The following is a 13,544-nucleotide window of genomic DNA, read 5'->3' on the forward strand; positions in this document are numbered from 1 at the left end:
CGATAGCGGCTCTGCCAACTGGATCTGGGTCCTTGATGGAGTTCAGTCCCATATGTGCTCAGTCAACAATGGTGAGGTCGAGTCCCCCACTGATGATACCGCTATCATCAAACACTGAAAAGTTGCCGCAACCATTAATGGCAGTCGATGTGAATGCTACACTGATGGGGTTGAATGCGCAACAGTTGACACAGTGGTTCAACAGTCTGAATTCCACACAAAGCTCAGACAGTGGGAAGGGAGAAGATTATCTGAATAGGATGAGGTTGAACATGGAAGCAGAAGAATTGGTGGAAGGGACTATGGGCGTGAATAGGTTAGAGTCCTACTCGGAAGAAGAGTTGAGGTATCTATGTCCTAGGATTACGAGAGAAGTGAACAAGGTACATAGAAGGTTGCAAGAAATAGCTGACAAAAACGGGGTTGAGATAGACAAGACGAAACACTTGAGCAGGAGCTATAGATTGGATTTCGGGACCACAGACTTTGAACACATGAGGTCAGCAGGCATGAAGACACACCTTAGAGAATTGCTGCAGAATGCGCAAGTGTGGAGGTGCTTAGACAAATGGGAAAGCAGATGGGTAAAGAGAAAGGAAAAGAGGAAAGACAGTGTCCCAGAGCTCAACGAGAAAAGACCACAGAGCAGTGATGCAATAACCATGTTACCAATGAGGGAGACAGCAGGGGGAAAATTAGTACATGTACCGTGGCACAGGAGCGACATTCAGTCTTTTACGGATGATTTTCCCAAACTGAGAGAGAAACCGATAGAATGGTATCAACAGACTGATAGGTTTGTGAAGCTTGCAAAATGTCTTTGGGAAGACCTGAACACCCTCTTTGAGATTGTGGTTCCGGCAGATTTGTGGGAGGATTGCAAAAGGGCTGTAGGTTGGCCGACAAGTGAACCAGAGAGAGACAGGGATACGGGTGCACCATCACCTATGGTGATGAGCTTGTACTATAAGGTGATTGAGCATTTGAAGACGAAAGTTGCTTCGAAAAATGTGGATTGGCAGAAGATTGATCGAACTGCCCAAGAGGCTAAAAAGTAGATTCATAGTTACTATGAGAGGTTGTTGAAGGCGTTCAAGAACTACAGTGGCACGGAAACAATAGAGGCGAAGGACATGCTTCATTTTGTGTTTAGATTTGTGGAAGGGCTGATACCAGAGATAAGTCAGATGATAAAGTCGCATTTGATTTGTTGGCAGTCGAAACCTATTGACGAGGTGTTGAATTACGCGAAATACTGTAGTTACGAAATTGAAGTGAAACAGAAAAGGTTGAAGGAGAAAGTGATGATGATGCAACTTAAGGCAGCTCAGACAGGTCTGCAAGGGTTGCAAGGGTTCCAACAGCAGATACCGCAGCCGCAGCCGCAGGGAAATATGGTGTTTCAGCCACAGACGAGAGGCAGAGGCAGAGGAGGTTTTGGGAATAATGGTCCGGATTTGAACACTGTTGTAATTCCGAATAGTGTACAGGCAATGAAAAGGGTGATGCCGTGTCACGTGTGCGGAATCGTCGGTCATTGGAAACGCGAGTGCCCGATGGTGGTGCAGGAAGGTGCAGGTGTTAGTCAGCAAAACAATGATGTCAATGCATTCCAGACAATGAGGGGACCGAAAATGAGAGGTCCAAACCCAAATTTTCAGACCATAAATCAGCTGCAGGGATTACAACCCATGCAGCCGCAGCAGATGCAGATGCCCCGTATGCAAATGACGCAAATGCAGCCAATGCAACAGCAGTTTCCCATGGTACCTAATCAGCAAATGCAAATACCTTTGGCACCAGTGAGTCAGCAGCAGGTGATGGTTCCTCCACAGGTCTCGGGTCAGGTAATGAGTACAAATGGCACCGTACAACAGTTCCCATTACACAGTGAGAATGGAATAAACAATGTATGGGAGAGTGAAAGTTCAGATGAGGAGGGAAATTGTGTGCTTTCAGCATCCTTGGAAGTTGATCAAAAGGGTCCATATGTGGAGGGAAGAGTTATGGGTCATAGCGTTTCATTCTTGGTCGACACAGGAGCCACACGTTCAACTGTTAGGAGCATTGAAGTACCAAATTTGCCACTCTCAGGGAGAACAGTCCAAGTGGTGGGAGTAGCAAACAGGTACCTGACGAACCCAATCACAGATCCAGTACCAGTCAGCATTGGTAACTATCAAGGGTTACATAAATTTGTGGTATGTGACTCAAGCCCGATAGCACTGTTAGGGAGAGACCTATTGTGCAAATTGGGATGTTCGATTCTGTGTTCGAACGATGGAATTAGAATTCAGACGAGCAGTGATGGGGAAGAAGATGACAGTGAAGAAGGGGATGAGATGGAAACTGTCGATGAAAAATATCCTCTGATTAACCTTTTTCCGATGATAACTGAAGAAGATATTCCAACTGAATTACGGGAAACAGTCGGAAAGGAAGTGTGGGATATGACAGGGAAAGAGGTGGGATTGATGAAAGGAGTGGAACCAGTGAAAGTGACTGTAAAACCCAATGCAATCTTTCCCCAGACCCCACAATACCACATGGCACAAGACACCCTCATGAAAGTCGCTCAACTCATTGACGAGTTTGTAAAACAGGGAGTACTGAAAGAAGTGTTGAGCAGTCCATGTAATTCACCAATCATGGGACTAATAAAGCCGAGTGGAAAGGTCCGAATAGTGCAGGACTTGAGGAAAATAAATGACATCATAATTAAATGTTGCCCTGTTGTACCCAATCCAGCTGTGATAATGTTTCAAGTCCCTTGCGATGCCGAGTGGTTCTCAGTCATTGACTTGTCACAAGCATTCTTTTCGGTGCCTCTTCATGAGGACAGCCAATTTCTCTTTTGTTTCAAATTCTTAGACAGAGTCTACAGTTGGTGTCGAATTCCTCAAGGGTTTTCGGAATCACCGTCAATTTTCAATCAGATTCTAAAGAAAGACTTGGAAACGTTAGAATTGCAATTCGAGTCAACCCTAGTACAGTACATCGATGACTTATTGATTGCATCTAAGACAGAAAGTGGCTGCACAGCCGACACCATTGCGCTACTGAACCATTTGGGAAGGAATGGACACAAGGTGTCTCCTTCAAAGTTGCAGTTCTGTCAGAAGAAAGTAAAATACTTGGGTCATCAAATAGAGAAAGGGTCACGGAGAATAATGAAGGAAAGAATAACAAGTGTACTTCAAATGAGTCCACCAAAGACGAGGAGGGAGGTGAGGAAGTTTTTGGGGATGGTGAGCTACTGCCGCCAGTGGATCCCCAACTTTTCAACTTTAGCGAAGCCTCTACTGAAATTGACCCAGAAGGATGCCTTGGATCAAATTGAGCTGAAAGGAGATGAGATGGATGCTTTTATTGAATTGAAAGAATGCATGTGCAGGGCTCCAGCTTTAGGTATGCCTGATTACACAAAGCCTTTCACATTGTTTTGTCATGAACGCGATGCATGTTCTTTGTCTGTCTTGACTCAAGCCCATGGTGGCATAAACAGACCAGTAGCGTATTTTTCAGCTACTTTGGATCCGGTCGCAGCAGCACTGCCAGGGTGTTTGCGCGCCGTAGCAGCAGTTGGTATCAGCCTCACTCAGAGTGAAGGAATAGTGATGGGACACCCAGTAACAGTCATGGTCCCTCACTCAGTTGAAATACTTTTGACCCGCTCCCGAACGCAATACATGACTGGAGCAAGACTCACAAGGTATGAAACGATAATTTTGGGCTCACCGAATGTGCAGCTGAAAAGGTGCACTACGTTGAATCCAGCAACATTGCTTCCCGGTGAAAATGCTGAAGTTGAGAACGCTGAAGACGTCGAGCATGACTGCCTTCAGGTGACTGAATTTTGCACAAAACCTCGACCTGACATTAGGGATACTAAGCTTGATGAAAATGACCAAATTGTTTTTGTTGATGGATCATGTTTAAGAGATGCATTGGGAATATTGAAAGCAGGATATGCTGTATGTACTGTAACAGGTGTCTTGGAAGCATCCTGGCTTCAAGGAGTCTATTCCGCACAAGTAGCAGAGCTTGTAGCACTTACAAGAGCATGCCAACTGTCTACATTGATGAAGGTTACCATTTACACAGACAGTCAGTACGGGTTTGGAATTGTGCACGATTTTGGGCAACTATGGTCACAGAGAGGTTTCCTGACCTCTTCAGGGTCCCCAGTGAAAAACGGGGAGAGAATAAGGGAATTGTTACACGCCATCCAAATGCCAGCCGAAGTTGCAGTGGTAAAGTGTAGTGCTCATACAAAAGGACAGGACTATGTTTCTCTGGGAAATGCATATGCGGATCAAGTCGCAAGATTTTGTGCCTTGAACTGTATATTACTCAGGGATGAATGGAATTCGATAAGTGAACCAGAACTCGAACCAGCTGAAGCATTTGCCTTGAAGGTCGTAGATACAATGGATGAACTAAAAGCATTACAGAATAGCGTCAGGGAGGATGAAAGAGATTCCTGGATTAAGTCACAGTGTACAAAGAGACCAGATGAGTTATGGGTTTCAAATGAGGGAAAATTTGTTTTACCAAATAGTCTCTTATCGCAGCTAGCGCGGTTCTATCATGGGCAGGCTCACCTAGGGAGAGATGCCATGATAAGATTGTTCAAAACTGATTGGTTTAACCCCAGATTCCGTCAAGCTGCAGAAGCAGTTTGCCATCGATGTGTCATTTGCCAGCAGATGAACCCAGGGAAGGGAACGGTTGTGAACGCGAGCCACATCGGTAGGGCGAGTGGCCCTTTCAGCAGAATGCAGATGGACTTTATTGAGATGCCTGTGCATGGAGGTCTGAAGTATGTGTTGGTGATTGTGTGCATTTTTAGTCACTGGATTGAAGCATACCCCACACGTAGGAATGACAGCCTTACAGTTGCAAAACTCTTGTTGAGGGAGTTGATACCACGTTTCGGATTCCTGATCTCTTTAGAATCAGATAGAGGAAGTCACTTCAATAACGAGGTGATAAAGTTACTTTGCGCAGCGCTGAACATTGAGCAAAAACTGCATTGTAGCTATCGCCCTGAAGCCTCAGGACTGGTGGAACAGATGAATGGTACCCTGAAATCAAGAATGGCGAAAATATGTGCATCGACAAATTTGAAATGGCCTGACGCGTTGCCTTTGGTGTTAATGTCAATGAGAAACACCCCTGACAGAAAGACTGGATTGTCCCCGCACGAAATTCTCATGGGCAGGGCCATGAGACTTCCTGCAGTTCCCGCAAACGCGCTTTTGAATATTACAGATGATATGGTGTTAGACTACTGCAAAGGTCTGGCTGACGTGGTTCGCTCTTTCTCTCACCAGGTGGAAGCAACCACCTTGCCACCGATCCAAGGTCCAGGACACACACTGAAAGCAGGTGACTGGGTCGTGATAAAGAAGCACGTGAGGAAGTCGTGTCTGGAACCCCATTGGAAAGGCCCTTTCCAAGTGATCCTGACGACCACTACCGCTGTGAAGTGTGCGGGAGTTCCCAACTGGATTCACGCCAGTCACACAAAGAAGGTGTTGTGTCCCACAGAGGAGGAAGTTGAAGCGCTGAAACTGCCAGTAACTGATAACACAGTGCCGAGCGCTGAGACAGAGCAAAACAGAACTAGAAGCGAACAGGCAGAAACAGGAGAGAGAGAAATATTTTCTGAGGACGAAACAACAGATTCGCTTGGGGAAGACCAAGGAGAAACCTCAGACAGCTACGAAGCAGCTGAAGGTGACAAAGAGCCTGAAGCAGCTGAGGGTAGCAAAGAGCCTGAAGCAGCTGAAGGTGACAAAGAGCCTGAAGCAGCTGAAAGTGATAAAGAGTCTGACGAAAGTAACGGTGACGAAGGGCTCGAAAGAGGTGAAAAAGCAGGAGAGCCTGATCAGAGGAGGGCTTTCCCAGAAGCAGACGGTACAGAAAAAGAAAAGAAAAACCTGATTGACTCCCCAGAAGGAGGGGACAAGGCAAAACAGAACGAAACTGTTCAAAGTTCCTCAGAAGAGATCGCAGGTCCATCAAGTGGACACAATGCAAAGAGGAGACTAAGTATATCACCAGTGAAAGCAAAGACTAGAGAAAAGTTGAACGACGGTGAAGGGCCAAAAGTGAAAGAGAAAAGAAAAGAAGTGTCTGTCGTGGTACCAACCTCAAGTGAAGAAAAAGACTTTGCCAAAGAGGAAAGTACCAGTGAGGCAGAATCAAAGAGAGAGGCAAAATTGAAAAGGAAAAGAATCCCAAACAGGAGATATTCCGGTCCAGAATGGGCATATGCAATCAATGACGACTGGACTGACGAATTTGTATCTCTTAGCCTCGAGAACGAAGAAGAAGAGATACCAATAGAAAAGAAAAGTTTTATGGACACTGTTGATTGAAAGGGTGATAAATGACATTGCTTGCTACAATATAACGTGATACAACCAGCTGAGACATTGCTAAACCGGATGAGACATTTGATAACTTGATAAGACTTTGATAACCTGATTGACTCTCATTGCCGAATTGAGACAAACGCTGCTAACCGATAAGTGATTGGGCTACTGAAGAAAACTGTGTGAACATTGCGCTCGTTCAGCTTTGTAACAAATTGCTAAATCGTTTTTTTTTTTTTATAGGTGCTTCTAGCTCTCTGATTCTATACAGATCATGGCAACACAAAACAATAGAGTGAAATATTGTAAATATGCGTGTATAGGCTTGATAGCTGCATGTGTACTAATAATAATGGCAATAGTGCTTGCTACACGTGGAAAGGGTGAGAATGAGAAAATTGATGCTTCTACTTTTGCTCCTGTTACTGTCACTGAACTAACTGCATTGAAAAGATTAGAATTAGATGAGAGACACTTGCATGATAAGAAGGAACTTTCATATAACGTTTTCTATCGCTTGCTAACAGAATATGTTGAGACTATGGATGCGAAAGATTGTTATGTGTGTACACAGATACCGACATCAGTAAAGGAAGGGGTGACTTATCACCACATGCCTCTTACATACGGGATTACATGTAGTATAGTAACTTCTAGATTTTATGGTCAGACAAACATACAGTATTTTTATTCAAATTATGATGTTACCTTTGCATATGTTCCTATAATAGCGCAGCTAAGTCAGATTGCTAAAGATTGGGATGCTAAAATAATGAAGGAATTTTTCGATCCAATGCAACCTTTTGAAACGGCTCACGCACATAGGGAAAACCTTACCTGCTCGCTCTCTGCAGTAGAAATAAGCTTTTTAGATCGCACAGATGATAGAAGGGCACAAATGAATGCGAAATTAGAAAAAGAGCTAAGTAAGAGGACTTCAGTAGATCATTATGATTTATGAAAACACAAGGGAGAATAGCTTTAGATGCTTGGCATGTAGGGAAATTTTGTATATATCGTGGTGAATCTTATTATGACAACATTTTTGTGGGAGCGAGTGAGTGTAAACATACGTTTATCTTTAAAGCCAAATGGACATTCATGATGAACGGACTTGACCCTGTCATACCAGGTGTATATTACATTTGCTGGTATAATCCCCCAAAAGGGTGGTGGGGGAGATGTTATTTGGGTACAGTGTTTCCCAAAGGTTTATCAACTGGATGACTTATCGATGATTCCAAAGACGTCTGGATCCCATCGTATCCAGAAAAGAGAGACCGCAGCTGCTGTGGTAGGAGATATATTTGGAGCCATGATTCCTTCATTGGGAGTTGTGCTGAATTCCATCAAAATAAGAAAGTTGTCTACTATAGTGGATAACATGTTGACAAAGTTTTCAGGTGCTATAATCCTGATAGATGCTGAACTTGCAGCAGAAAGAGCTATGACTCTTCAAAACAGGCTTGCCTTAGACATTCTTTTAGCAAAGGATGGCGGCGTTTGCAAAATGCTTGGTGCGCGTCACTGTTGTACGTATATTCCTGACAACAGTGTGAAAATTAAAACAATGCTTGCTAATCTAACAAAAGAGAGTGCAGACTTGAAGGAATTGAAGGAACCAGGAGTGTGGGAGAAGGTTGGAAAGGGAATTGCTTCAGTGGGAAATTGGCTTGGTGGCATTTGGAGTGGAATATTAATGAAAATAATACAGGGAGTACTAATAGTAATAATTTGCATCTTTGGGATTTGGGGAATAAAAAGGGGAATAATAATGATAATGGAAAGAATTAAAAGAAGGAAGGAAGAGAAAATGATGAAAAGAATGGCAGAAGAATACAAAGAGAGAACAAGGGGAACTAAAAGGAAAAGAGAACTGACAGAATTTTAGTGGAATAAAATTTGTGGGAATAGTTTGTGTGATGACAAGTAGTCATCAGAGGAGGGATTGATGACGCAGAAATGAAGGTTTTACATTTATTAGCGTATAAACGTAGTGCCGCAATAATCAAGTGTGACTTTAACCGAACTAATAAAGATTGTACGGGGACAAATGTGCCCTCAGAGTAGTTCGCCAACATTTATAAGCGTGCTTTATATAACGTGATGTATTAGAATTGTACGAATCTGACATAATCGTAAACGTGTGCTATGATTTGCTTGTTTGAAATGCTTTAGCTTAGCATAACTTTAGTGGAGGCTTCGGCCTAGTTGCATGGTCTCACGGTTTAGATGCTCGTGTTTTTCCAATGTGCTAATAAACGTGTATTTCTGCTTGAAGCTGTATTTTTCCACTGAGATCGTTCACATGCTTATCTATAAGGTTTCGTGCCAGCCTGGCATCTTCTTCTTTGCTCCAAGGTCAATCTGCAGGTGCGGACAATGGAAGCTCTGAAAGTGAGTTAATTGGTATAATATGTTGCAACTTACGTACCCGTCTCCAAGGATAATGTATGCCTAGGTAGAAGCTTGAGAACTGTTGTTTTTGATTGGACAATTTGAAGCCAACCTATGAACCCTCCAATGGAAGACCCTACTGGATTTGAACTGTTGTCTATTTAAACCAGGTACACAAGAAGAAAGCAGCCATTTGCACTCTTTGCAGCCATTGCTCGTCCATAGCCATTTTGCAGCCATTATGGCCCATCTTGCTGACTTCGTCATTTTGCCATCTTCTACGATGCCAATTGATGTCCGATGCAATTTTGAATGAGACTTTGATGCTTTCTCTAATCGAGAGAAAGAGACTTTAAATAATTCTTGCCCTAGAGACTTTAACTTTGAACTGTCCCTTTGCATGAAGTAGTAGTTTATCTTGCCGCCTTGAGGCAATTGCCCCGTCCACCTTGCCCCTTTGCCCCGTCCCATGCTGATCGAAACCGGTATCCATGCTGATCGAAACCGGTACCTGTGAGACGAAGACTTCCTTGAATGCTGATTGTAATTGGTAAATATGAAAGGAAATTGTACAATTGCATTGTGTTTCTTTTAGGTAACCAACTGCTGATTTTGATAAGAGCCCTAGCTAGGAATTTTCTAAATTAATGTTACTAAATTGTTTTTGCATGAAGTCCCACATGCAGATGCTAATTCGAGGTTAGATGAGGAATCATTGGTGCACGATGCAATTTGAGACCTTGTTATGCTGACTAATGTATTCAATTAGTTCATTACAGATTATAGTTTTAGTGGTTTGTGTTGCTATTATCGAATGCATTGTTATTCAAATACTGCATAGATTGCATCTTTTCCGCCGTTATGGACAGCTATTAATGTTCATTTACATATATCAATTGGTGTTGAGACACATCTATATTGTGCTAGCTTTGTTAATATAGGTAAATAAATTCATTAACTTTGAATAAACTGGTGTGGTTATTCATGGCCGAAAGGTCATGGTTCGCCGAAATGTATTCTGGATTAATTGTTAAGTGTTATGTTGACCAGGGTATTGCTTATGTTCGTTATTGATTATTGATTAGATTAAATTGATCGATCTCGGGTGAAGAGAGTCTCACTTAGCCAAAAGATTCATCGACCCGAAGAGCGTCCAAACACAGGTAAATTATTAGGGAGGAACGCTCTATCAAAAGCACAACAGAAAGACTTTCATACGTAGCAGAACTGCCTCCTTCACAGGCTTCTCAAGAAAAGGTGAAAAGAGATTGTTAGCCGAGGCGCTGTCATGCATGAGGCTCCTGTGCAGTGAAGTCCAGTACTCGATGTTAAAAGACCGCACAATCCCGGCTGTCCATAAAGCAGATTTAGTTTCACTTTTGCAGCTACTATGTTCACACAAGCTTCCCAGAGCACAAAGAGAGCAGTGAAAAGGTTGACAGAATGTCTCCCTCTGTCTTCCTGGTGTAGCCAAATTTCGACAATTGTGTGTTTTAGGAGTGAAATGACACGCACATCCTGCAGCATTATGTTTTTCAGGCCCCTGGATGTCTTGTTCTTTTCAGATTACATATTTTGCTGAACAAATGTAATTTTAATTTTGGGAGGATTGGTTGAAATGTCATTTTATGTGAAAAATAAAAATGTTTGGAATGTACACATTTTATGATAGAATATGAACGGAAATTATATAATAGTGTTCTATACCTAAGATGAGATCTCTGTGTTTCAGAAAATATTTTATAGCACGTGCTTCATAATAGACATTTACTTTTCTTCCAAATTAATAGATCTTCTGTGGTTTTTAATTTGTGCTTTGTATCAAATGTTATTTTGCTTTGAGAAAAAGCATAAGCTTAGAACTGAAGTGAACTGAAGGAAAAGGATTAGAGAACTAGAGTAAAGTACACATTCAATGTATGGTTAGTAGAAACAAATGATACTTTTAGGAGGTGCCTGGCTAAATGTTTTGAAATATAATCTATTCCCGGACTATGTGTTTAATTTAATGAAAAAAATCCATAAACAACTCTCACGGATCAGAAGCAGAAGACCAAAAGTTAATGGCATTGGTTAGACTAGACAGCAGACACAGGCCTTCTCCATCAATGCACCCAGGATGTGAAACAGCACTCCTGTATCTATCAGGGCCTCACAAACTCTGCTCAGGAATGAGCTATACATACACCTTTATAAATAACACAGAACTGTCACAATGCAGTAACAGTTCACTTCTCTGAGAACCCCTTGTCCCTCCAATCAGTCGTTGACACAGCATGGGGTTTTGCAGTGGATAGAATAGGATTACATCTATAATTACAATACCTTCATAGGCTTTATCCCAATTATTTTGAGGGGAAAAAATGGAAACACTCCTAAGGTGGGGCTTACACCCCTCACCCACCAAAAAAAGTGTAATAAAGGGGAGCCACAGCCAATGGCCAATGGCCAATAAGTCAAGGGAGCCAGGGGTCAAAAAAGTTTGGGAACCACTGGTTTAGTCAACTACCTATAACTTACTCCTCTTTCATGCAGTGCATATGCTCTCAGACAAAACATTACTCATAACAAGTTAAAGACATCTGTTAGACCTAGCATCCTTGGCATGGTTTCTCCCTTTTGCCTTCACTTTCCCACTGCTAACCAATGCTAACATGCTTGTGTTCTCTCCTTAAAACCTTAGATTGGCTTGTACCCAATTGGCATATTTAATTTACTTGTAAGTCCCTAGTAAAAGTGGCACTACCTGTGCCCAGGGCCTGTAAATTAAATTATACTAGTGTGCCTTCAGCACTGATTGTGCCATCCACTTAAGTAACACTTTAAACATGTTTCAGGCCTGCCAATGCAGCCTGAGTGTGTGCAGTGTAATTTGCCTGGCCAGATTACCTATTTGACAAGCCCAAACCTTCCTTTTTAATACATATAAGTCGCCCTAAGGTAGGCCCTGGACAGCCCAAAGGCAGTGTGTAGTGTATTTAAAAAGTTGGACATACACGTATGAGGTTTACATGTCCTGCTAATGAAAAATTCTTAAATTCGATTTTTACTTCTTCAGTGCCTGTTTAGGATAACATTGGAGTTAACTTATTACATTTTCTAAGTGTAGTGTAATTTGCCGATGGAACTAGGTAACTATTTCATTTTTGGTGTCTCCGAAATTATAATGAAAAATCCTCACTTATGGTAAATTGGATTTTAAATTACAATTTAGAAAATGCCACTTTTAGAAAGTTGGCAATTTCTTGCATTAGCCATTTGTTGCCTGCAGCCTCTGGGTAGAATGACTTCATGTAGTTGACAGCTTGGCTGTGTGTATTACTCCTGGACAGCCACACACAATGGGGAGCTTAGGTGTGACTCGATGGGACATCACTGGCACAATAGGAGGGAGGAGCTGAGCTTAGCCCTACTTACATTTGAACGGGCTGTGTCCCATGTCCACACAAAGGGCAGCATTTCCCTTGTAGTTAGTCTGGAGCTAAGGCCAGAAACGCAAGCCACCTATGTACTTGAAGGCATTCCTCTAGAAGCCTCTCCTCACTTCAAAGGCACAACTGAGTATAAATACTAGACTTCAGACATCAACTCTTCAGTACATGTCTGGAAATGTGGATACTCTGCCAGGAAAAAGGACTGCTGTGCTGCGGAATGGACTGAATCGCTGTTCTGAAAGACTGTTGCACTGGTGTGCTGACCTGGTACCTGCTGCCCTCTTGCCTGGATAAGAAGGATTGGGCCTGCTTCTCTTGACATTAATCCAAGAGCTATTTGGATGATCTCCTGATCTGAAGCCTCAGGGACACAACATGTTTCCAACAACCTTGCACCTGCACCAGTCTGGAACCTTTTGAAGTGGACTTAAGGTGCTCCGCTAGCCTCTGTGGTTCTAGTGGAACCAATGCATCTTTTTCCCTGCACGGTACAACCCCGAGCAGGACTACTGCTGCATGGATTGGACCCATTGCAAAGAACTGCATCACCACCCATCAGAACCGCAACTGCGCAATGCATCATGGTGCAGGCCCTTGTGACCCTCATTGATAGCAACTTCAAGAACGAAACTTAAGCCCACACCACAGCCTCGCAGCTCTTCCTAACGGACACATCACCCTGACTGTGCTCTGCATCCTCTATACCAGACTTCACGACACAAGCCCCATTGACGGTATCTTCAATGATGACTCAGTCCCTTGCATCGCAGCCTCACAGCATCTCGCAACCGTCGCATCGCTTTGGATGCATGACACATCTTCAATGTGGAGCCTCGCAATGCTCCCCAAACCTGAATTTAAGGTACTGTGTTTAACAAGCCTAACCGGGTCCCTGTAGCCAGCCTACGCTCCATCACGGGTGGCCTGAACTTGTGACTTTGTCCTGATCTGGTGCAACCACATATCCAGAGTTGGTGCTTTGTGCTTTTTTGGAGCTATTTTCACAAAAACTTTAAAACTGCATATCTCTGGTTCTACTGATTGGAGTTTTGTTGTTTTGGTCTTATGTTATTTATTAAATAAAGTTCTAGTTTTCTAACTTGGTGTTGTATCCTTTTTGTGTGGTATTTCCATTTGAAGTATTGCACAAATACTTTACAAATTGCCTCTCAGTTAAGCCTGACTGCTCTGTGCAAAGCTACTAAAGGTTTGAGGAAAGGTTAATTTACTGTTGGCTTGTGTCTCATCCTGATACGGATTGTGATTGCTGCTTGACCAGGGCTCAGACCCCAGTCAACCAAAAACCCAATTTTTTAGAACATCATTATTG

Source organism: Pleurodeles waltl, chromosome 2_1 (genome assembly GCF_031143425.1).
Source record: "Pleurodeles waltl isolate 20211129_DDA chromosome 2_1, aPleWal1.hap1.20221129, whole genome shotgun sequence".
Taxonomy (NCBI): domain Eukaryota; kingdom Metazoa; phylum Chordata; class Amphibia; order Caudata; family Salamandridae; genus Pleurodeles; species Pleurodeles waltl.